The sequence below is a fragment of the Symphalangus syndactylus genome, chromosome 13 (assembly GCF_028878055.3).
Source record: "Symphalangus syndactylus isolate Jambi chromosome 13, NHGRI_mSymSyn1-v2.1_pri, whole genome shotgun sequence".
NCBI classification, from domain to species: domain Eukaryota; kingdom Metazoa; phylum Chordata; class Mammalia; order Primates; family Hylobatidae; genus Symphalangus; species Symphalangus syndactylus.
The window spans coordinates 54,142,003-54,164,511 of NC_072435.2; the positions used below are offsets into that span (position 1 = coordinate 54,142,003).

Genomic DNA, 22,509 nt, shown 5'->3' on the forward strand with positions numbered 1-22,509 from the left:
TTGCTTGGGCGTGTTTTGTAAATTTCTAAATTCAGTGACCATCCCTGCCCCCTTGTCTAACTGATCCTTTTGGGGGGCTGGGGGTACGACACAATCTCAAGCCCCAAGTCCGTTCTTCACAACCCCAAATAAATAAAGTGCCTCTGTGTAACAAGGGAACAGAAACCCAGAAATGCTCATTGAACAACCCTGGCCTCCGCAACAGGACAATTGCATCACCCTAGCTGGTTGAAACATTTCTTCTGGTATTTCTCATAAAAGCTTTTCAAGTGACTCTGACTCCAAAGACCACAGTATGGCATTAGGTTGTGTCTTATTTTAGGAAAGAGGTAAAAAGTGAGAGATTCGGAGTCTGAGAAGACGTGATAAAAGCTTCAAAGAGAAAATGTCGATTGTGAAGAAGGTTGTCAGATTTCCTGGTGGTCAGTGCCCACGACTGTTGCCTGATTCCCTTCATATGAAGCTGGGAGCACATACCATAGGTTCCTATAGAAACTGTGATAGATCCCTAAATGCCTAGCAAAGGTAAAGTGAATGACCCTAACCTCCAGGCCCCAGGTCTGTGTGGCCACATTTAGGCAGGGCCAGTTTCCACTGCCAGTGTATATAGGCCAAGCCTTCACAAGAAGTAGGGCCCCAGGAGAGGTTTTTCTTTATTTGCAATGTCCCCTGAGTCTGAGGACCTGCCCCAAGGGGAATGGGGTGCACATCGAGGGAAAATTCCTCCAAGCCTTTTTCTCGGGGCTTCTGTCCAGGGCTGAGCACACTGTTCTGGCATTGCCGGTCATGTACACCCTGCTGCCCACTTCCTGCAAACCTGGGGCACCATAGCACCTGTGGGTTTTGCCAGTCCTCCTGGGATGGGGCCCAGAGGGGTATAGATGGTGTGTGGGGGGCTGGGCTTTGGAGGCAGAAGGAGTGCAAAGCCAGTGAGGGAGAGGCTGCTGAAGGGAACGGATCTTCCCAGCCCCTTGCCTTGACAGCCTGGAAGGCTCCCTGGAGCCTTATATTCAGGCGTCTGCTGTTCTCTCTTCCTTTCCACAGGGGCCCAATCCCCCTAACGGGATCTCCAAGCTGGAAGACTCGGAAGCATTTCCGTTTCTAAAGCAGGGGGTATTTCCTGAGTTGCTCCCTGGTGGAAACTTCTCAAGCTTAGACGAGGCCTTTGTGGATTCTCATTCTCCTATTTTTATGAAGCCAGCTCCGTCCTGCTCCCCATCTTCTCATTTCAGGGCACTCATGCCGTACACTCCACCTGCTTCCCATCCACATCCTCCTCATCACCCCCATCCCTGGGTAACAACTTCCTTCTCACCAGTTGCGTGTTCTTGGGAATATCCCGTCTTCTGCCTGCCAGGGAGCTGGGTGGATTCAGTTCTGTGGAATGAGCCAATTTCATTTCACAACTCGGCAAGGGGGTCAGGAATTCTGTTTCCTGTGTGTTCCTTCCCCCTAAGCCACCTTCCATCCCCAAGTGGAATTATAACAAGCCCACCTTCCCCGTATACCACCATCCATCCCCACATGGGAATATAACAAGCCCACCTTCCCCATAAACCATCATCCATCCCTACGTGGATATATAACAAGCCCACCTCCCCTGTAAACCACCATCCATCCCCACGTGGGATTATAACAAGCCTACATTCCCCCAAGTCATCACCCATCCCCACATGGGATTATAACAAGCGCATGTCCCCTGTAAACTGCCATCCATCCCCGTGTGGAAATATAACAAGCCCACCTTGCCCCAAGCCACCACCCATCCACATGTGGGATTATAACAAGCCCCACCTGTTTGAATTCAGACCTGGAGCAAACATAAACATCATCTATTGGATCTACCCTCAGCCTGAGACCTGGACCCTTCCTAACATGAACACCCTGGTCTGGATAAGAAACCGCCCCCCCGCCCGCCCCATTGTATATGGAGCAGAGTTCCAAGGAGACATCTGTGACTTAAGATGAGAGAGGCCAAGGAAGGGCAGAGTGCCTTGCAGTAAGAGAGTCTTCAGATCCGCTTTTCTATTTACACATGTTCGGAAGTGTGTTTGCTTTGATGAGGCTGTAGATATTCTGGTTGGAGAAAAAGAATCTAAATGTTGGGAGATGATTATTCCATAAGTATAGTCACTTTTTCTCAAAGAAACTTCCCGATGATTAAATTACATCCCCAAATCGGCAGCAGCGCATTGGCAATATTGTCTCTGCGTAAGCAGATTCTGCCTCTGGAGCAAGGGATGCGCATTTTCAAGGTTAAAGTTGGGGAACTCTGCACAGCTATTTCATTAGGAAAAATAGCCATTTGTGCATCCAGACATTGGCTGGCTTCATGAGGGGTTTGTCTTTCATGTTCTTTGTGGAGTTGTCCAGACACACCCATCTAATGGTAACTCACTGCTTACAAGGTTAAGTTTTCTTTTTGAACTTCTGTTGTTGTCAAATTAACGTAATATGCTCTCAATTATCCACATAAAAGGAGAAAGGCAACCAAGCGGGGAAAGCAAATTTGCAATTAATTTACCAAATTATTGCTCTTTTTATATGATGGACAAGTTGCTTTTTTCTTGAGTCAAGGGATTTGTCTGTCCTGGGAAGAGGGCTGGGGTTGACCACCAGGCCACTCCAGGGTGTGCCCTGCACCTGGGGAAGGGCTGAAGGTGGTTTTGCTGGGGTGCACAGTGGCCCCAGTGGATAATTAGGGACTCACACTAGGATTAGCTCTTTCTTGTCAAGTAGAGGAGTCGTTAGTCCTCTCAATCCCCTAAGACTTCCTTGGTGACCTAGTTGGGGTCTCCCTAGAGCAGATCCTGAGGTAAGGACCTGGATGCAGGCAGTAGATGTGGGAGGTGACCCAGGAAGCACTAGTGAGGGAGCAGGGAAGGGAGACAGAGAAGGCAGGTAAATCAACAAGCACAGGTGCACTCATGAGAGGGTCAGTACTGCAGGACCAGGGGGGCTCAGCACTTTCGGGGGTCCTCTAAGGTAGTGTGTGGAGCTCCCCTTGGAACAGTCTCTTCAAGGATTGAAGGAGCGGGGGTATTTACACACCAGCTCTGCCTCTCCCAGCAGCTGAGGGTCCCTCCAGCCCACCTGATGGCCAACCATTCCTCCCATAGTGAGAGAAAGCCCTCAGGCAGAAAGAAGCAAGGGGCCATTGGTATTGCCAGATAATCAGATAATCAGAAGGGAAGGAATGAGAAACCAACAGCATCTGCTTCAAGTGAGAACACCCTCCTGGGTACCCTGTAGAAAGTCACAGACCTACCAGAGCCACGGATGAGAACAGATGTGCTGGTCATGGCTCCTGTGGGGAGGGAAGCGCATGGCCTCTCAGCTTAGGGGCCGGGTTACTGGAGGAAGGACTGGCAGGCTGGTCTGGGGGTCAACAGACCAAGCAATCATGTTCCAAGGAGCTTAGACAACTCACATGCCCTCTTTGGGCACCATTTTCCTCTCAGCCAAAGGAGGGAGCATTCCAGATGTCTGCTGCGGACCCTCCTAGGTCTTAAACTCTGTAGTCTCCACCACCCTTTGCCAGTCCTCACTTTTCAGATGACTCCTCCGGACCCTGTCAGTCCTGGAGTCCCCTGGAGTCCCCATACCAGTAGGGCCTCTGGGGTGTGTTCTGGTTTCCCACAAGCTAAAGAGCATGCGGGCTTTCTATCTGGGCAAGGCCATCTGCCATTCCAGTGCACAGGCATATGAAACTTGCCTTATCCTGAAGATATTTCTATTAAATTAGAAGACGACCATTGAGGATTTTCTCTTTTAATTCTGGAAGTCTGTCAAAATAGAAAAAGAAAAGAAAAGAAAGGAGATAGTGAAACTGGATTTTCAGCTCATGGAAGTGCAAGAAAAACCTGATTATGTGACTTTTTTCTCTCTTTTTCAACCTGTTGGGCTCACAGTTGAGCTTGAGAAGACTGTATTTTCTATGATGATCAGGTTGTCTTCGAGCACTTTACAAATGCTAATGTGTGAATCCAGGGAGTCCCTTTTGGATATAAGTGCCTCCTGCTCCCTTTCAATACACGTACCCATCACACTTAGAGAGTGGGAACCCAGGCACCAAGAGACGCAGGCTCAGGCTCTCATCTTGCACTCACAGGGCACGGAAGCAGTTCACATTCACTTCCTTCTGTGCCTGTGACCGTTCCACTTTTCCAACCTGAGAATTCCCTTGGTCACTCAAAATCACTCTGGGCTTGCAAGCCCAGGTAGTCTGGAACAGTACGCTCTATCTCTGCATGGGAAACCCTCAAGTCCTTGGCTTTTTGCTTTCAAATGGACATCTTGTCATAGGCATTTCTTAATCCAGTTACCTCAGTATTATCATCCACCAAATGAGACACTCATGTATCCCTTAAGAAAACAAAGTGAATATGAAGAACTTGGAGGTTGTCGAGTCACCTGCATTTCAATTATTTTAGGCTTTCTGCAGCCATGTAGGCTCCAGGCAGAGCTTCGATGAAGACCCAGAACCCACTAAAACCCTGCCAAGTGGCTGGAGAATCTGGGCAGGTTATTATGAATCATGGCACCCCACCCTCATCCTTGCCAATTTGTACTCACTGCTGGAAGGCCTCTTTCTGGATGGCCCATCTGGGATTCTTCCCATCCCTGAGGTGAACACATCTGGAGGTCTGTTGGGGAACCCATATGATAATTCAACAAGCCCATTCCTGCGATGGACAGACACACCCCCATTGGCTCCAACTGAGCTGTTTTCACTGTTTTGTAGTGGTAAAAAGTATTTACCATTAGGAAATTTTTAAAAATCATCTCTCGTGGCCAATCGGTGGCCCAGATTCTTGTATCAGTGGTTTTTGGTTTACATTAAGACTTTGGGCTCTAGAACTGTCCTTTTTAATGATACCCAGTAATTTAATTTTAAATCACAAAGGGAATTTTCTTGAGGCCTTTGAGGTAAATGCCCCTGCAAAGTGAATGATCCCCTCGAATTTGCACAGGTTAAACGCCTGGATGTCATGTTGGGGTGGTTTTGTGAAGTCCCCAGTTTTCTTTCGTGACAGTGTGTTTTGCAACAGGAGCTGTTGTGTGAGGTGGGTGATGGGACTGGGGTTTGCCAGGCAGGCTGACCTCGCATCCCAGAAGACACAGGAGGGAGAGGCGCTGGGCATGACGGATGCTCCAGTGGTGGGAAGAGGGATTCCTAAGGGCCCCTTCCCCAGCCTGACAACCCCTGCGGATGAGCCCAAGGACAGGCTGGGGCCCACAGGCCTGGAACCTCCAGATGGACACACACAATTCCCACCATGTCAAGGTGCCTCTGGGGTGGAACAGTGGGGAGGCCTAGCCCCAGGGGCCTGGGATGGGGGAGCCAAGGGAGAGGGAGAGTGTCACAGAGGACCGGAGGGCTAAGGGGACCAGAAAACAAGAGAGGAGTGAATGGCCGAAAGGAAGAGACATGCGTGAAGATAGAGGGAGAGAAGTGCAAATGCAGTACAAAGAGAAGAAGGAGGAGGATTAAAGAGAACCTGGAGACCTGGGAAGATAAAATTAAATGGAAAAGTCGGGTGTGTTGGCTACTCAGGAGGCTGAGGCGGGAGGATCACTCGAGCCCAGGAGGTGGAGGCCAGACTGGGCAACACAGCAAGATCTAAAAAAAGAACAAAGGAAAGGAGAAGGTAAGAGAGAAAACAAGTAAGAAGAAAATAGAAGAGAAATGGTGGAGGTTGCATCTGGAGGAGAGGAAAGAGTGGAATAAATGGGTAAAGAGGAGAGAGAGAGAGAGAGAGAGAGAGAGAAGGCCAGCAGAAATGAAAGGAAATGATGCTGGCAGGGAAACTTTTCCAAAGCCTCCTGGGGCTGTAGGTGCCCAGGCTGATGGGATGGGCCATCCCACTGCTGGTGGTCCTGGTGGTCAGGCTGGGGAGAAGGGTGCTCAGTGGCTGTGGGTAGGGATGTTGGGGAGGCTTCAAGGGTCAGAGAGATCCCCAAGTGCAGCCCCTGGTGCTCGGGCTGGAGCTCCAGCAGCACCTCCTCCCGCTTGCTCCACTCCCACTGCCAGTTTCAGGAGGAAATGCTGCATCTTAATCAGAATTATTTACAAGATAATGGTCCATTGTTTGCACTGAGACAGATGTTGTCTGTGGGAACTTTGTGTTTTATGCTGTTTTCCCTGCTCTGCCTTCACTGGGTGCAGATGGGATGGAAGTAATGTGAGTTATAACTCCAAGGACTGGAAACGGGGAGACGCTCCACTCCTGCCTGGGCTCGGCGGGGCCACAGAGCTGGGCTGGCACTGGGTGGGCAGGGGTGGAGAACAGCCACTGTGGCTGCAGGGCTGTGATTAAGAAGGTCTTATTTCCTAGAGGGGCGGGTCCATGCCATTGCCTTGTCCGGGAAGAACTCTGATTAAGATGCACTTCTGTTTGTTGAGTTGAGAGGTCACCGCTGACATCTCAAACGAGGGTGGCCATCTGGGGTCCTCTTTTTGCCAAAAGGAAAGCTCAGCCCCTCTGGGGTGGGGACTGTGTAGACTCCCTTCCTTTTTTTTTTTTTTTTTTTTTTTTAACTTATCAGAGAGCTTCCTCTTGGTCTTCTGGGGTCATTTAGGAAGCCAGATCTGGGCTTGTGACTCCCTGACCTCCTTCTTCAAGGGTGAGGTCAGCTGAGTGAATGACGGCCCCATCTACTTACCTGGGGAGAGAGCATGTTGCAGAGGAGGAAGGATGGGGTGATCTGGGGAGACTTGGCCTGCTACGGGACTTGTTCCGAGCCTTGCCCCGGTGTGGGCCCACCCTCCTGTGAAGCCCCCAGACCAGCCAGGCTTTCAGCACTTCTGGACCCCAGCCACTTCTGCGTAACCAGATACCCTCTGTCATTATCAGAACCCATTTTATGAATGAGGAAACTGAGGCTAAGAGATGCTAGGCACCTTGCCCACAGTCTTTTTTCTTTTTCTTTTTAAAATTTTTTTCATGTTTATATCATTGCATGTGGTGAAGTTTGGACTTTTAGTGTACCCATCACCTGAATAATGAACGCTGTACACAACAGGTGATTTTTCAACCCTCACCCCCTCCCACGTCCCCACCTTCTGTCATCTCCAATGCCTGCTGTCCACTCTTGCTGTCATTTTCTACTCTTCTAGTGCCTCGGGTCATGACCTTCCCACTCCAGGGGGCCCCTCTGAGCCTCAGCTTGGCCAGCTGAACACCAGGTGTGAGGATAGCTGTTGCAGAGTCTGGGAGGGGAATTCCCTGACACACACACCTCCGATGCCAAGCACTGAACCTGATAGCCCATCTTATAGATGACAGCAATCAGTGCAATCAGTGTCATCAACCGCATCACACCAGTCCTCCAAGACACAGCATTTATAACGTCAGGCCATGACCACCAACAAACAGAAAACACAAAGCAATAAAATATCCCAGGTCACGCTTGGATGCTAAAATCAAGCAATCGTGGAATAAAGAAAGTCACTTTCAGGGCAACTATGTAAAATCAGTCCTGGCCTTTGGGCAGCCTAGAGGAGAACTCAGTCGGCCATGGCTCCTAACCCTGCCCCACACCCTGAGTGTCTATGAGGGGTCACCCAGAAATCAGTTACCACCGAGACGTTTTGTTCCATTCAAAAACCAGCCATGTGGGGGCATCCTGGGTCTGGGGCAGATGACTGTTTCCCCAAAATATCTCCATGCCCAGGGAACGGCTCCCTTTATCCCAGCAGCAGGATCTGGTCCTCCAAACTCACCCACTAACCTTCCAAGGAAGGTTGTAAATAATAAAGATTTCCTCTGTGGCAAGTCCTGTTCTAAGCTCCATACAGATGAGAGTGCAAATTAACTTCTTACATTTCATCCTCGTGAAAACCCAAGGATGTGGATAGAGTATGTATTATTCTCATTTTAAATATGGGGAAACTGAGGCACCGAGCAGCATCTTGTCACACCTAAGATCACTCAGCATGTAAATGACGGGGCTGAGATTCAGAGCTGAACAATGGAGGTCCCTGGGAGTGGCCTCTCCGGGCAGTGGGGGGATCTCTGCCTGTGGCCTCTCTGGACAGTGGAAGTCCCTGTATGTGGCCTCACTGGACAGTGGAGGTTCCTGGGAGTGGCCCCTCTGGACAGTGGAGGTCCCTGTGTGTGGCCTTTCCGGACACTGGAGGTCCCCGCATGTGGCCTCTCTGGGTAGTGGGGGTCCCTGCATGTGGCCTCTTCAGGTAGTGGAAGTCCCTGGAAGTGGCTTCTCCAGGTAGTGCGGGTCCCCGCATATGGCCTCTTCGGGTAGTGGAAGTCCCTGCATGTGGCCTTTCCATGCAGTGGAGGTCCCTGTGTGTGGCCTCTCTGGGTAGTGGTGGTCCCCGCGTGTGGCCTCTCCCGGTAGTGGCGGTTCCTGGGAGTGGCTTCTCTGGGCGGTGGAGGACCCTGGGAGTGGCCACTCAGCTGCCTCACCTTGCGGGTGCTTTTCTGTGCCTTTAATACACATTCGAGATGCATCAAACATAAAGAAACCAACTAACAGTACATAACAACAACCAGTTCCTGCCAGCCCACCAGGCTCATGTCAGGAGAGAATGGGGCATTTCTGAGCCACGATTCTGCGATTAGGCAATCCTAACCTGAGACAGAGCCTGGGGAGCACAGTCCTGGAGCACGCAGGCGGGGCACTGGGTAGGGACCAGGTACTTGGGTTGTGATCAGAGTGGCTTTGAACCTGCCACGTGACCCTGAGCAGATCTCCTCCTGTCCCCTCAGTGTCCTCACCTCTCCATAAATGACAAAGTCACAGTGATAACCCTGAGTCCTTCCATGTCACAGTCTGTGAATCAGTTCTTTTTAGGGCTATATTTATTCAGTCATTTTCCAGCCTCAGGGAAAAAAAGCAAAAACCTGTCATCTCCCTCCTCCCCCCGCAGCGAGAGGGCCCCGAGGAAACCTGACCCCCACCTTGCAATTGTTCCTTGAGGTCCAGGTCTGAGGGAGCATAGAGAGTGGGTGGCCCAGGGCTCCAGCTGCCCCTCCCTGCCCCCAACCGCGACAGCAGCGGAGGTCAGACCAGGATAATATTTATCAACTTTATTCTCATTGTGCCGGACTCTGACCAAAACCCGGCGTCACTGGAGATCCCAGATTATGTCTTTTGAGGTCCCACAGAGCCGCTTCACATGTGCCCAATTACCTCTGTCAGGCAGGGGGAAGGAGGTCTCCCTCGGTGGGTGGGATCTGAACTTGAGCTTTCAGAGGTCGATGGCTGGGATCTTAGGCCTTTGAGGCTGTCACTCCCCGATAGCCAGACCTTTTCTGTTAAAACTGTTTAAATTACAAACCAGTAATAAAAGGATCATATGTGTTTCCCACAGAACAGGTTCTTTAGGGCTATTATGATAATTAAAAACATATGGTGCCTGTGCCAGTCTGAAGGAAACCGCAGATGTACAAATTAGGTATTATATAAGGGTTTTCTCTTTTGCCCTTTTAGAAACGTCAGGCTGTAGAAGTTTAAAGAGATAAAAATGGCAATTGTGCAGATAGTAGCTAGCATTTTGGTTTTAAAATCATTAAATACATAAACCCATTGTTTTTTTTAGACTTCATAGGAATAAACAGCTCCTGATATGTGAAGAAGGTGAGGAAAGTACCCAGAGGTAGGGAGTTTCCAGGGGAAGAGGCATCATTTTCCACCTCACGAGACCTTGGATACCATGAAATCTTTTCCATTTTCTATGACATTGTTCTGCACAAAGAGGATTATATTTATTAAATATTGAATTATGTTAAAATTGAATTGATGGGAGCAAAGATGAGGATTTCTTTACATTAAACTTTTTACTTTTTAAAAGGCAATGCAAGTATTGATTAGTCTAGAAATAGTCATTTGTTTTAATTTAAAATATGCAATTGATTTTGAGGTGATAAACACTGCTAAAAAAAAAAAAAAAACAACTCGGGAGGATTTCTATGACTCCCTGTCAATGGTTTTCCAAGGCAGACATACAGGGCAGGTCCAATCTGCTGAGCTTTTCATTGGAAAGGGATGTCAGCCTGGCTGGGGACACTGGCAATGCCCAGCCATGCTCTGGTGCAGCCGAAATGACATGCCCTTAGTCCTGGCACAGTGGGACCCCGGTGATGAGGGCAAAGATTTAGGGCTTTGTCATTGCATGTCTGGTACAGAAAAGCAACTGGGCTGCTCTGAAGGGGAGGGATGGGCGGGCAGGTCACAGGACCATGGTCTTCACCAGCCCTGCCCCTTGGGGCCCCTGCTCTTACTGCTCCTCCTGAAAATAGGTTGGGCCCTTCCTGAGACAATCCACCTAGAACTAGGATGATCTTGCCTCATCCTGCATCTTTTCCTTGATGTGATGAGCTGGTAGCTGCATAAGGAAGTTAAATGGAGAACTAAATGATGAATCCATAGGAATCAATGAGCAGAGAGGACACACCACATATCCAGAAGCAAAGCCCCTGGAGCGCTCAGATAACCAGAATTTTTCTAAGCTTAGTGTGCAATTGTTGAAATCCCTAATAATGAGTAGAGATGAATTTTGTTCAACATACTTTTTTGTGTTGAGGTATATATCACGTAATAAATTGTATGAGACCCTGGTGAGGTTGGAAGACCCGACGGCCGTTCCTTGATCATCCTAGCTAGAGGGAAGTCTGGGCTACCCTGGAGATACATCCGTTTTTTGAAATGGGCTCTGCAGCCATGTTCTTGGGGCAGGTGTTTGGTTTCTCTCTTCCTCCATTCTCCTTTGCCACACCTTCTTGATGGTACAAGAGGTCTGTCATCCTCCTATGCTCTTTCCTGTGGGGGCTATGATGGGACCTACCCCGCCGCTCTGTCTCTGGGTTCGGTGAGGAAGCCAGCCTCCTCAGGGAACTTGAGATGGAATCGAAGCCAGAGAAGCGTCTTTTTTTTTTTTGAGACAGAGTTTGCTCTGTCACCCAGTCTCGAGTGCAGTGGCATGATCTCCACTCACTGCAACTTCCATCTCCTGGGTTCAAGTGATTCTCTTGCCTTCATCTCCGCAGTAGCTGGGATTGCAGGCATGTGCCACCACGCCTGGCTAATTTTTGTTTTTTTTTTAGTAGAGACGGGGTTTCACCATGTTGGCCAGGCTGGTCTCAAACACCTGGCCTCAAGTGATCCACCCACCTCAGCCTCCTAAAGAGCTGGGATTACAGAGCCACTGCGCCTGGCCCAGAGAAGCATTCTTGAACCCTCTTTCCACAACACAGCAAATAGCCCCGGGGGCTGTGGATAGCAATGGTTCTTAGCTAGGGGCAATTTTCTCCCCTGGGGGACACTTAGCAATGTCTGGAGATGTTGGGGAGGGGAGTGCTTCTGGCATCCAGGGGCCAGAGATGCTGCTAAATGCCTACAATGCACAGGACAGCCGCTACCACAATTATCTAGCCCCAAATACCAGTATCAATAGTGCCAAGGTTGAGATACCTTGGTGCACAGAGGGGAGAACCAGGCCTCTCAGTGAAACTCTGAGTTGGGCTCATGGTGACAAGGCAAGTGGCATGCCCTGCCATGCAGCTCACACCACGGCATTTGGCGTGCCCCCTGGACACCCTCCCTCCACACCCTGTCACCTTCAGACCTCAGGCCTTGATGAAAAACTTTGTAGGAAGCTGGGTGGGCTGGAAGGCAGGAACTTTGAGTGGAGTAACCCGGCACATTCCTCCCAACTCAAACTGGCACGTGGGGTACGGACAGGGTGGCAGGTGCAGAGGCAGCCGGGAGCCAGCCTTTTCTTCTCCCCGTGAGTGATAGCAAGCCCACGTTTTTATTGTGCACGTAGATATTACCACTTTAACTTTCACGGAGGTAAAATAACACCTTGTCACTCAGCGCAAGTACCAATCACAAAATGAATTAATTGTAATAACCGTTGTCAACAGAACAAAGGACTTGTTGCTTTCCTAAGCAGATTTCAGCGCCACTGAGAACTATATACAAACGTTCCCATTGGACAGGCTGGCGGAAAACAGTCAGAACATAATTGTATCTGTCTATCTCTTTACTTTGTTTTTAAGGGTGAAAGAATCGAGTTAAAAACCTATATTTTAAGCATATCAATAAATATACCCCTTTTTGTGTTGGTGACGTCTCCTCAAAAAACATGGAGTCTCTAATAAATTGGCCATGAAAATAGCGTTCGCTGCTGATAGCACCTAGAAGGGCCAGCTGTAGGGGCTGCCTGTTGACTTCAAGTCATGAAGGGAATATGCCCAATTACTCCCCCATAAAACACGCTCTTATTTCTGGGAGTTATCAAAACACATCTTGTGGACAGGTGGTCAGCTGCCCCTCAGCTCCTCAAAGGAAGACAAGTGGGCCTCATGCAGAGCCTCTGGAGTGTCTAACTGCCCCCAAGTCGCCACAAGCAGGCTTGTTTGCCGTCAGTCTCTTTACAGTTACATTTTATCCCCTTTTTTTTGGTTCTAGCTTTTTCACATCTTAGCACATTTTCCTCTTTAAGAAGTGCTGTGGGTACTCTTCTGACAAAAGGGTGGTTCCTGGGAGAGGGGGTGGGCTTCAGTGGGCTGGGTCGCTCAAAAGTCTAGTTCAAGCTATGTCCCCAGTAGAGGTGAGGCCATTCTACTGGGGGCCTTTGAGGCTTGAGAGGGACCAAAAGGCAGAGGGTGGCTTTTGCAGGTCTGCTCAGGACTTCAGTGAAATAGAAAGTTGGGAATCTCCCAGAGAACTCCAAGGCAAGTGTGTCTGACACACAGGTTAAGTAGGAGTCAAGATGCCCAAAGCCCTCTTCAGTGAAGATCATGAGTGATTGTGCCCCCTTCATTGAACAAAGATGTAAGGCAACCTGGGAAGCTTTCTCTGCTTTCATGCCATGGCAGTAAAGCAGAGAAAGTAACTTGGAAGACGTGGAGGGATAGAACGACTCTTTGCAGTCCATGCCCCCTTCTTGGCGCTGGCCCTACATGTTTCTCATTTCTTCCAGGCCCACTTCCTCCTCCTGCTTCTCTGTGACCTTTGGCCAGTGTGATCCCAACATCTGGCTTCCTCCCAGGGTCTCAGGCCCTTCCCACCACAGGCATGAGTCTCCCCCACTGCATCTCTGATGCCTTGTTAGGCAGCCTGCTTTATTTTTAGGGCTCACTGAGGCCTACATTGGGCCCTCCATGATGAGATGAAAGATTCTCAGGCTGTCGGAGATAGAAGTCATCATAGAGGCCACATTTGGTAGGGAGGTTGGAGAAAGGACTTGCCCTTGGCTGTAGAAGCAGGGACAAGGGGTGGGCCTGTTTTCACGCATCCAAATTGATCCCTCTGAGTGCTGTCACTCTACATCCAAGCAAGGAAGGTGTTTGTGTGGCTTGTCCCTGCAGCTTTGGTGCACCTTTTCCTGCAGAAGGACTGGCCACTTGGAAACATGGGTAAGAGGTGGGCATCTTGGTTTAATGCAGCCCTAACTCTCATGGGCTATGCCTTTGGATTTGTGTAGTCATCTCTAGCTAGGACCAGGTACTACTTGCAGAAAAAGTACTGAAAGAGCCCTTCTCTGGAAAAGGAACTCTCCCTACTGCTTCCTGAGGCTGGTCTCTGTGTGCAGCCTCCTACGGGAAGGCAGGCTCACCCCTCGCACATTCATGGGAGAGGGGTGTTCATCACACTAAGGTCCCAGGCCCCTGTCCTAAGAGCAAAATGTGAAGTGGGGGCACCCAAGGGGGGCAGCTGTGGGATGCGAAGAGAGGAGGGGCAGGGGGCAGACACCACCCCTCCCATCCAGAGCCTTGCTCTGTTGGCCTCCTGAAGATGATCTTGCTGGCCCAGGTGGCCACCACCATCTATTGCAGCAAGAGGAGCGAGACCGAGGGAGTAGCGTTATCTGTGCTTGCTCAGTCATCCAGCAAATATTTCCTGATGGTTCCTGTGCACCAGATCCTTTTCTAGGTACCAGAGACCCAGTGGTCCAGAAAGGAGGCAAAAACTCCTACCTGCCTTCAGGGAGCTCACAATCTAGAGGGCAGTGGGCGAATGGAATAACTGGTAGGTTAGATGGTGAGAAGGGTATGGAGGAAAATAAGGCAAACCAGGAGTTAGGGAGTGCCAGGGGTGCTGCTACTTTCCAGAGGTGGACAGAGACAAGGCCTGTGCAGTGACACCGAGGAATTTGAAGGAGGCCAGTGCATTCCTCGGAGGATGTGGGGCGCACACTTGGGTGAGGCCCCGAGGACAGCAGCATGTACAGTTCAGAGAACTTTGGAGAGAGAATATGTAGAATAGGGGAAGGGATGGGTCACAGAAATGGCCAGGCCTTGTGGCCACAAGAACGACTCCGGCAGAGGCCAGCTTCATGGGGTGTGCAACCCATGCAGTCCCTTAAGCCCTACACTGAGAAGGGCTCTGCAGGTGGTATAAGGGTCAACTGTGCCCACATTGGAATTCTTAATGATGTTTGAGCCAAGGGTCCTGCATTTTTTTTTTTGCAGTGGGTCCCACAAATGCCATAGCACTTCTGACGGGAAGGAAAACCTCTGCAGGGCGTGAGACGATTTGGAGTGAGCTGCCTGCTGGGTGGGGGGGACCCATGGGTGGGGAGGTAGGAGGCCAGGAAGGAGGCTGTTGTGGTGACTGGGCCTAGGATGGAGCTCCTTGCTCCGGTGTCAGTGGCGATGCAGATAAGACACTCTGCTCCGAGCCTGCATCTGCCACTCTGTCTCCTTCTCCCATCGTTCCTCCATCTCCACTGCTATCTCAAGCCCCACCTGGGTCCTCCTTCTCCAGAGCCCCACCCCTGTCCTTGACATCTTGGGAGACCCAGTTTCACGGTTGAACTTCAATCTTTTTCCTCTGTCTTCTTTATTGACTTCTTTCTGACCTCCTGGGGAGTTGACAGCTGCCCAGAAGCTGCAGATGGGCTGTGCTCTTCTACGCTAGTGGCTCTCATGTCTGACACTGTGGGCTGGACAGCCAGGTTCTGTTCCTGGTCATGGGGTTCCGCTGCCATGCACCATCCATACACTCTGCCTCACTTCCCTCTGCGGCCCACAGTGTCCAGTCCCAGAGGGCTGGGTGCTCACAGTGAAGCTTGTAGAGTTTTCTTCCTGCAAATCCACCTGGTCCGCGTGGGGACTGGAGGCTTTCTTGTCCTGGGCAATGCTTTCAGCAACTCAGCCATCTTCCAAGGGGAATAGTCAGACAAGAGGTTCCGGCCTTCCCTGGGGTTACGTGTCTCTTTAGGGAGGTGCGCTGCAAGCCGGCACATCGCTTCCTCAGTTTCCCTGGGTCACATGCTCCTCACAGTTGTACTTTAAATACTCTTTTTGCCTGGTTTGATTTGTTTGGGATTTGAAGTCTGGTTTTTGTTGTTGTTCTTTTGTTTCTTAAACACCTTGATAGGCTTTGCAAAGAGCATCTTGAAAAATAGCTTTTTGATTTGAATAAGAAATGAAAGCAAAAGTCACCAACTCTTCAATGATTATTTATTGTGTGTGTTTTTTTCTCTTTCATTTTAATACCCCAGCTCTTTAAGACCAAAATATCACACATAGAAGAAAGCTTGAAAAAATTAGATGGGGGTGGAGTGGCGGTTGCGGCGTAAATTTGCTTCATGGTTAAGGCCTTATATGCCAAGTTTTAGTCTGAATTACATATTTACAGCTGAGTTATAAACCCCCGAAAAACAGGATTTATCATGGAAATAGTGACACAACTTCAGCCAGCCTGGTGTTCTTGGGGGTTGGGGTAATATACTGTGCAGAGAAATCAGTTCATTAGTTAGTTATAAACAAAGGACAGAGATAGTAAATTAGAGTAGGTATTTCAGCAGTTTTCTGTGTATTTACGACACCAAGATATGCAGCTGCATTTTATTCCTTGAGATAGTATTTAAGTATTTCAGATTTAAAGCGCGTTTTTAGATATGGCCGTGGTACATTTTTAGCCTGGGTCATTCTAGTTCTTCTGTAGTTTTATTCGTGGTATTTTCTTCTTTCTCTGTTGCTCATTAGAAAAATGTTAAAAATCCATTTTCGTCTGATTAATAATAAAGCTGATCACATGTAACCTAATTTTCATTCAGTGCTGCCCCTGTCTGTGGAGTCATATACAAAGTGACCTTTGAATCGCCAGTGGACTCATAAAGTACAATAAGCACCATTGTCCTGTCAAAAATTGAAGATGTTTTACATCATTACAAAATTTAATGTTCCATCTTTTCAAATGCACTACTTTTCAAAGGCCACATTCCAATTGAAGCTCATTAAAATCAGACTCAAGTTTCCTGTGGTGGGGATGAAGAGAGTTTCGCAGGCAATGGGAGGAAAATGAATCACTCTTTTAAAACAGATATGGTTACATATTAGTTTTGAAAGGTACAGAGACGGCAGAGCCTCTGCTGCTGGCAACAGTGCGGCTTTTGTGCTGATAAATCCAATAACTGCCTCCTGGTTCTTTTTACTTCACCCACCCTGTATCCTATTTACTTGCGAATAAATCAGCTCTCTAAATAAAATTGTTGTTTTAAAGTTCAGAGGTGGAATCTGAAGGGGTTTCTGGAGAGACGCTGTAAAATCGGCCCGGCAATTTCAGATTAAAGAAAAAAATGTTCCTCTGACTCAGAGACCTGATATTATAGAAACCTGGTCACTAGAGAGGGTTTCCTAGTTCCTGTGGGAGGTTGGCCCACTAAGTGCAGTGTTTTAACTAAGAGCCGGCTCAGTCGCCCACTGGGGCTGGGCCACAGTAGGGACCCTGGAATTCTGAGCCCAGGCGTAATGCCTGCCTTGGCAAAGCAAACATCCACAGGTCTTCCTGTTCCAATTCTTTTTCGGTTGTCATGCTGGACATCTTGGCTTTTTCTTGGCCTCATCTGAGCACGGATACTCTGGCCTGGTCTCTATGTAAGTTTTTCTGGCTGGTCCTTGGGTTATACGACATGAGGAATGAGCTCTCCTCACATTGGGCACTGCTCATGCAATGGAATTGTTTAGGTCCAGTGATTTGCAGAATACTAACGTGCATCTTTTGAGCTCTTGAAATACTGGCCTCTTCAAGAAACATCTAGGTTGGAAAGTTGTTCACTTTACAGAGCAGGAAGGACAACTTGAGGCCCAACACTGCTCACCGTAGGCTTGACCCTCAGCTCCACTTACCAGGCCGTGGGGCTTTCACGGGCCATTTATCAGGCATTGGGATTTAGTCAAAAGAGAGTTATCCAGGTTCTGAGCAGGCTCATTTGTACCTTAGGGGACCACTTCAGAGTACAAGCTTTGGCACCCACTGGAATTGAGTTTGTGGCCCAGTGCTGCTGCTGGAGGCTGTGACCTTGGTCAGGCTGCTTAGCTTTTCTGGGCTCCAGATTCCTCATAGAAATAATAATAGTATCTACCTGACATAACTATATAAGATTATGCATGTAAAGTCTTTAACCCTGTTTCTAGGACTTAGTTATTGATCATTAACTGTCAGTTACAGGCTAGTTGTTCTTTTAGTTATAGCTAGAAAATCACTATCTATGTTTTATCTTTGGAGTGTAAGAGAGTTTAGAGAGCTGAAACAAGAAGAAGAAAAGTGGCTTGCCCCTGATCGAATGACTAATGGGTTTTCCATGACAGCTATAGCAGTTAGCTACTGCCATGTCACAAACTTAGTGGTTAAAACAATAGCAATTTGTGTTTTCTCACAGGTCCTTGGGTCAGCTGGGTGATTCTGCTGATCCTGGCTAGGCTCAACTGATCTTCACTGGACTTCCTCATGATTCTATGGGTGGCTGGGTCAGCTGGAGGATGGCTGGTCTAGGATGGCTTTGGCTGGGGTTCCTTAGTTCTGTTCTGTGTGGTCTCTCATCTCCAGCAGGTTAGCCTGGGCTCGTTTTCATGATGGAGGCTCTTCCAAGAGAGCAAATGGAAACGCGGAGGCACTTCTGCCCAATTCTGCTTGCATAGTTACCATCAATCATCCCACTGGCCACAGTCACACGGCCACACCCAGAGTCAGTGTGGGAGGAACCTAGCAGAGGGCATGGATGAAGGAGGCATGAGTCTTGTAGGTACTAATGCGATCAATCTCTTTCTGTCCCCACATCCCCACGGGGCACATTGAGTGGTATGGACAGTGATGCGGCAGGGTGAATCCAGTATCTCAGAAGACATTTTAATTCCTTCAGTCTCAGGACAGCACTCTGGTGAGATGTTCCATCATGTTTTTCTGGTATGTTCTGAGGTCTTTCCTACAACCACCTGCTTTACCACCACTGAACCCATTCTTCCCACAAGGAAAACTTCCTTTCTTCTTTCTGCTGGTAGACTCTTTTTAAGAAAGCTGTCTTGAAAGATTGTATGGCTTCTTCACAATGTCCTAGTTCCAAAGGCCCGTGGCTGGGATTGAGCAGATGCAGTTGCTGAGTCTGAAAGCCCCTGGCCTCCTTCTCCCTGTCACCCCTTGCTGGCCCCCTCCCTCATCTTGCTGGTCCTCTCCTGCTCTCCTGCCCTCAGGGGATCCATGTTCACCCAGTGGTTCTGGGATTGGCAATGCACCTGAGCTTTCCCAATGGCCAACATTGGGTCCAGGCCACAGAGAGCCCCGGGCTGGGGACCGCTTCCCTGCTGTACCCTACTCGGAGTTCTAGGTCCCCCTTATGCTTTCTGGCTTGCACTACAGGGAAGGGCCCATGCTGAAGAGACCTACAGTCTTGCAGTGAGTTTCTCAAATGCTCCTCCTGCCCTTGATGGATGGGAAATGGTGTCTTTCAAGGCACTGGCATCCAGAGTCTAACCCTAGTAGGTGTGGGTGTATTCAGGACAACTGTGGTCAGGTGCCTAGGAAGCCAAGATTAGTGAGGCACACCTCCATATGCAAAAGCAGGGGCTCTGTCTGTGGAGTGGGGTACCTGTGTGTTTCTGCAGGCATGCCAGGGAGGGTATGCCACAGCAGTGCTAGGAACAAGACTCCCCCAGCCCCTCCTCCAAAGGAGGCTGAGGAGCTGCTGTGTCTCGGCCAATGGATGCTCTTGCCCGGACGTCATCCAAGCCCTCTGGGTTCAGGCTCCTATGATCCTGTGTGGAGCTGCAGAAAAAATAGGGGCTCGAGGAAATTCCAGCTCATCCTATCCTTTTCTTCCTCCCCCTGGGGCCCCTTTCTCACCAGGGTCTCCACAGTGGTCAGAGCAACTCCAGCTCCTGGCTGCTTGGAACTCTCCCTGCTGTTGACCCCACTGACATCCTCCATGGATCAGATGGGGGCAGCAGAGACTGTGTCCACAGGAAGTGGACAGCTGTGGCTGCAGGTGGCCCCAGCATTTTCCAAGACCTGAAGGAGCCCATCAGTCCTCTTTCGATCTGGATGTGATTTTCCTAGAAGAATTGGGTATTAGCTTCTGGAATTATGAGCAGGAAAAGCTTGCTTTAGAAACTCCAGAATCTGGTATTCCATCTGAATTTAGAAAAGCAGACCTGATCAAATTCACTATGAAAGTAAAACTACTTATTTAGAAAAAGAAATAATAGTCAACTAGTGAGTTTAACTAACTTCTCCTGCCTCTCAATTTATAATGGAAAGTTAGAGTTGCTGGAGACGGTGGCTCCCGCCTATAATCCCAGCACTTTGAGAGGCAAGGCGGGAGAATCACTTGAGGTCAGGAGTTTGAGACCAGTCTGGCCAACACAGTGAAACTCTTACTCTACTAAAAATACAAAAATTAGCTGGGCATGGTGGTGGGCGCCTGTAGTCTCAGCTACTCAGGTGGCTGAGACAGAAGAATCACTTGAACCCGGGAGGTCGAGGTTGCAGTGAGCTGAGATTGTGCCACTGCATTCCAGCCTAGGTAACAGAGCCAGGGTCCATCTCAAAAAAAAAAAAAAAAAGAAAAGAAAGTTATAGTTGCTTGTGGTGGTTGAAGATTTGGCTTTGAGGACTGGAAACAGCTCTTGCAGGGGACAGAGAGAGGCCGAGATCAGCTGATGGCTATGTCCTTTCTTAGGAGGGTTTTCTGGATGTCTGTGGCTGGAACCAGGACAGTAAAGAAAAGAAGGAGTGGGCCAGTGCAGTGGTTCACCCCTGTAATCCCAGCACTTTGGGAGGCCGAGGTGGGTGGATCACGAGGTCAGGAGTTCAAGACCAGCCTGGCCAACATGGTGAAACCCCATCTCTACTAAAAATGCAAAAATTAGCCGGGCATGGTGGCACACCTATTATCCCAGCTACTCGGGAAGCTGAGGCAGGAGAATCGCTTGAACCCAGGAGGCAGAGGTTGCAGTAAGCTGAGATCGCACCACTGCACTCCAGCCTGGTGACGGAGCCAGAGCGAGACTCCTCTGTGTAAAAAAAAAAAAAAAAAAAAAAGACGGAATTATGACCAAGAGTAAGGAAGACACTGAATGTCGCAGGATTCCCAGTGGAATCCTCTGAGGGACAAAAGAGAGGTGAGGGCCCACAGTCCTGCTTCCCCAGAGGTGAGGCAGCTTTTGGCTATGTTGTTGGTAGCAAACTCACTTTCAGCTCTGGAAGCTTTGGCTGGCAGCTGGGAAAACAATGCAATCTGGAAGTTCAGGGAGACCGAGGCAGTGACACACAATGGGCAGACATGCACCAAAGGGAGGAGGCCGAAGCTCTATAGGGTGCCTACTGCCAAGGGAGCCTGTGGGGGTGATTCTGCTGCTCACACAATTGAAAACAATTCTCTACATGCTGCAGCTTCCAATTCTCTACACAGCTGATGTCCTGGCTTCTTTTCCTAGTTTTTTTTTTTTTTCTTTTTTTTTTCAGACAGGGTCTAACTCTCTCACCCAGGTGCAAGTGACCAGTGGTGTGATCATAGCTCATAACTCACTGCAGCATCAAACTTCTGGGCTCAAGTGATCCTCCTGCCTCAGCCTCCTGAGTACCTGGGACTACAGGTGCATGCCATTATGCCGGGCTAATTTTTTATTTTTTATAGAGACGGTGTATTAGTCTGTTCTCACACTGCTGATAAAGACATACCCAAGACTAGGTTATTTATAAAGAAAAAGAAGTTTAATGGACTCACAGTTCTTTGTGACTGGGGAGGCCTCACAATCATGGCTGGTGGAAGGTGAAAGGCACGTATTACATGGCAGCAGACAAGAGAGAGAATGAGAGCCAAGTGAAAAGGGGAACCCCTCATAGAACCATCAGATGTTGTGGGACTTATTTTCTACCACAAAAACAGTGTGGGGGAATCCACCCCCACGATTCAATGATCTCCCACTGGGTCCCTCCCACAACATGTGGGAATTATGGGAGCTACAATTCAAGATGAGATTTGGATGGGGACACAGCCAGACCATATCAGATGTGGTCTCACTATGTTGCCCAGACTGGTCCTGAACCCCTGGCCTTAGGGATCCTCCCAACTCAGCCTCCCAAAGTGCTGGGATTACAGGCATGAGACACCTGTCTGGCCTCTCACTAGCTCCTTGATTGACTTTAAGTAAGCCCCAGACCTCTGTAGGCCTAAGGTTCCTCATCTGTGCCATGAGGGGTAGCACTAGGTAGGCCCCATGGGCCTTAGCAACACTGACAGTCATGAGACCTGTTGGAAGGAGGTCCTGGTCTCTGAGTGGTATTTCTAAGAAAAGTGTGGGAGTCACAGGAAGAGAGTCCCTGAGCAGACCAGGGCCATGCTGTGTGATGCTGTTGAAAGGACCCTCAGCCCCTTTGGCCTTTCTCCAGGCTGGTGGGGAGATGCCCCTGGTGGCTCCAACAAGGATCTTTCTGTCTGGCTGCAGTGCAGGGAGCAACTGTTCTAAGAGGCGGAGAGGCCACTGGCAAGCCAGGGTGACTGGCAGGCACTACACCTTATTGGGAGAAGGGCTTCCTCGGCAGCTGGAACGTGTGTGCTTTTGGTGTGTGTGTATGTATGGGTCCTTGCCTGCAGCTCCACCCAGATGCTTAAGAAGTGCCCCACACTTGAACACTTCCTTCCAGAATCAAGACTCTGGATGGGGCTGACCCCTAGCCCCTTAGTGTTGGTAGGAACAGAAAGCAGTTCTTTCTGTACATGGACCCTTGAAGGGGCTGTAATCCTCATGAGGGCAGCAATCAATGCATTCCTAGCTCCTGGCACAGTGACTAGCACAGAGTAGGTCCTCAAGATATTGTAGAATAGTGAATGAAGGGATGAAATAATAGACAGATGGATGAATGGATGAACAAATGAATGAAGTAAACAACTCTTCAAGCTTGATGAGCTCGGCTATTGGAGACCCGAGAGCCATGATTCTGGCCCTGGTGGTCAGAAAGGGTTAATAGATCTTGGGAGTATTAGCTGGACACTGAGAAAGTGGTTCTCTCACTCAGGGAAACTGCCCATTGGCTCAGGGTGGGATGCTACTGCTTGGGTTACCAAGCCTTTTATGCATCTAGAATCAATAGTCAGCCCTGGCCAACCACAAGCCCTGTGTGTTCCAAGGAGCCCAGTCTCACCCCTGCTACCTTTCTCATCTCCAATGCTGCATCTTCCTATCTCCCCTGAGGTCCTTCCCTCCCGCCCTCCTACTCATCATTCCAGGCCCATGTCAAGCCTCACATCCCCCA

The 22,509-nt window shown here is 49.3% G+C and overlaps 1 protein-coding gene across 14 annotated transcripts in view; it reads left to right on the forward strand.

Annotated features, from left to right (window-relative positions):
• Positions 1-22,509, forward strand: part of ZNF536 (zinc finger protein 536) — a 487,963-nt gene that overhangs the window by 336,906 nt on the left and 128,548 nt on the right. The gene's annotated exons all lie outside the window — the stretch shown is intronic.